Raw genomic sequence first — 3,282 nt, 5'->3', positions numbered from 1 at the left:
ACTTGCCTCTTCCATCACTCAAGTTGAATAGAAGGAGAACGCTTTCTGTTGCTGCTAGCCTTTGAACATTCCAAAGCTACAAGCATCTTCAAGTTCTTGTACGATTCTCCATTTTGAACAATTTTGCTCTGTTTTGTAAAAACTCTGGCTCTCTAAGTATTTGAGTCATTGCGTCATTGTATTTATATGTGTCATTGCATCATTGTATTTAATGGTCTTTGCGTCCACTCTAGGTACGTATGCTCTAGGTATGTTCTCACAAGCAGAGACCCCGAGCACCTCTCTCTCTCTCTCTCTCTCTCTCTATCGATCTACTTGTCCATGTTTTCTACTCCATTCATTCAATATTATGTTTAAATGTTCGTGTGTTTAATGCAGGTATGGATGATGAGGAGTTTCTTTCTTCTTTTTCACCCCAGCAGAGACAGTGGTATGTGGAGCGTCATCGCTTTGGCGCACCATCGCGCATTCCTACTCCATCCGCATCTCCCTCTGTTTCGGAGCATTCAGCGCGCTTCGAAGCTTCGGTGTCGACGGAGTCACTCCAGTGGACACTCCTCGCTTCGGGGCGTAGACTCCATTGGAGACATCTGGCATCTGTACCCCCATTGGCACGCTGCTAGAGACCCCTGCCAGGACACCCAGGTTCACAGGTTAGTGGCAAGAGGGCTTGCCTTACTCCGTCGACTTCAGCGGCGGCATCATCTTGGATGATGAAGGCAAGAAGGTGATTTTGGTCATGCGCGGTCTTTGCTCTCAAGTGTTTAGACACTACATACTAAACACCTGGAGTGAAGTACCAAATGAATTAAAAGACAGAGTCATCAACATGCTTCATGACGAGTTTCCCGTTCCAACACGGGATGACCGCTTCAATGAAGATGTGATGAAGGTTCGAATGCATGAATACTGCAAGCAGAAGCCTTCCGAAGTGCAAAAAGCAATCAAGCATGGGTGGAGCAGACCAGATTGGCTGGCCAAAAAATATTGGAAGCACGCAAAGAAAGAAGCGCACAAGAATCTCGAAAAGTGGAAGCAAAAAAAGGAGGCAACCAGAGCGCGAGTAGAGGCAGGGAGCTCGCACCACTTGGGGAGCGGCGGGTGGGCATCATTTGAGGCCAATTTTGTAAGTGTTTTGGCATCTATGTTTGATAGTTTAGGTTTTATGGGATTTTAAATTCTAAAATAATGGATTCTTTGTATGTTTTGACAGTGGTCGTTTACAGGACGTGATCCCACATCGTACGAGCATGAGTATGCAGGCAAGAAGGGCTTAAACGCCCTTATAGACATCCTGAGTTCTCACGGAGGCATGGTTAGTATTAGGGTTTATTATTTTCTATTTATTGTATTGTTTTATAAACGTCGCTATATGTTTATACTTACAAAAGGCTATCTTATTGTTTTTTCTTTTGCAGAATCCGACAGATACGCCGCTTGGACGCGATGAGACGTCTGATTAGACGATGTCAGTTTAGCCATAGCTAGATAGCATTAGTTTCTTTTTGTCATAGCTTATGTATCATGAGACGACTTTTATACGTCTTTTTGAAACCCATGTATATTTTTTAAATAATGACAATGGTTGTAACTATTACATTTGCAAAGATTAACAATCATTTTTGTCATAGCTTATGTATCATGAGACGACTTTTATACGTCTTTTTGAAACCCATGTATATTTTTTAAATAATGACAATGGTTGTAACTATTACATTTGCAAAGATTAACAATCAAGTGATTTTGCCTATGTGTACAATTGTCATTGATTTTCTTTCATCAATTCACGCTTGTCAATTTTGTATTATTATTTTACAAACAATACGTACTATGGATGATGGAGTTAATGATTATATTGTCTTGTGGGTGACTATTTTGGGTCTATATTTACCTTTGCACTTTTTTCAAAGGTAAATAGACAAATGAAACATTCAATATGGTTGATGGGTGGCAGGGCATTCAATGCCCTGCCACCAAAAGTTTTTCCTCTCGGGCGTCGCTATGATCGTCGCTATATAAGGCTCTGCAACATCGCTATAAGCGTTGCTATTGATGGCTCTGCACCGTCGCTATAGTCGTCGCTATATAGCGACGTTTATAGCGACGCGTATAGGGACGTCCTTGTATCGACGCTCATAGCGACACCGGGGGCCATAAAAACCCAGTGTATTTCTGTCGCTAAAAGCGTCACAAGAGCACACAACCTCTTGTAGTGACACCCTTGAGGATGCCGGAACAAATTATTATATCCTCTTGTGGAATAGAGTATGAGCACAGTTTTATTGTAATCATATTTGGAAAAGGCAACAACTTTGAGGTTTTTTTGGGACGGACATTCATGCATCAACTCAAAATGGCGCAAGATTGGGGTTATGACCATCTCTACTTGCGGCATAAGGGTATCATAACCAAGGTCAGTACAAAGGACCATAGTTACAAAGATGTAAATCAAACCCCAGTGGAAGCTTTTGGTGTAGCGCGCTATAGATTCCAAAACACTATTGCCTGCTTGGTTGGTGAAGGGAGCACATGTTTGGAAGTGTGCTTAAGGAAAAAAGATTGCACACTAAAGAGATTAGTGGAGGATAAATCTTACCTTCAAGAACCGTTTCCAAAAGATTTATTTGAACCCTTTGGATGGGAACAAATACTGGTGACTCTAGATATGTACGCAAACAAAATAACGCCTACAAAATTTTGTGACAAGAATGGCAATGATATAACTCCTTGCTTTACGATAAAGATATTGAAAGAAACTAATGAAAATTGTGAGTATGAAAATAGAATATGTGAGATAAACAAATTCATGAACCATGATGCAAAGCCACAAACAAAAGAAGCAAAGCAACTGCGAGAATATGTCATCATTGACATACCTTACAAATCGATAGAAGATGCTTCAAAGAGGATGGATCTAGAAAAGGTACTATGGAAAGCAAATGAAGAACCAAGGTCCACATCAAATGTCCAACAAACGCAAGATCAAGAGAAGAACATGGATAAGGTAGAAGATCGATTGTCTCCTACGGTGTCAAAGTAAGTGTATGTGGACAAAAACGACTCAAAATCAGATGTTCATCTATGTGATTGATGCTTATGCGATAAGAAATCAGATGTCTTATGGCACTTGGATAACAATGGGAAAGCCATCGATCAAAGAACTACAAGAAACATTGCACACAAGTTCAAAAATGTTGATTCCTAGCTTTGGCGTGGTGGAGGCCGTACTCAAATTGAGTATTGGGGAGTTCAAGGACACTTTCTACATGATATGATTGACTC

General features: G+C 40.8%; 1 pseudogene; it reads left to right on the top strand.

Moving 5' to 3' along the window:
- Positions 1–950: 950 nt before the first annotated feature.
- On the top strand, positions 951–1,463 carry LOC147439430 (uncharacterized; annotated as a pseudogene).
- The last annotated feature ends 1,819 nt before the right edge of the window (positions 1,464–3,282 follow it).

Source organism: Adiantum capillus-veneris, chromosome 16, assembly GCF_014529385.1.
Source record: "Adiantum capillus-veneris isolate H3 chromosome 16, ASM1452938v2, whole genome shotgun sequence".
In the NCBI taxonomy this organism is placed as follows: Eukaryota; Viridiplantae; Streptophyta; class Polypodiopsida; order Polypodiales; family Pteridaceae; genus Adiantum; species Adiantum capillus-veneris.
This window is presented reverse-complemented; position numbering and strand designations above follow the sequence as displayed.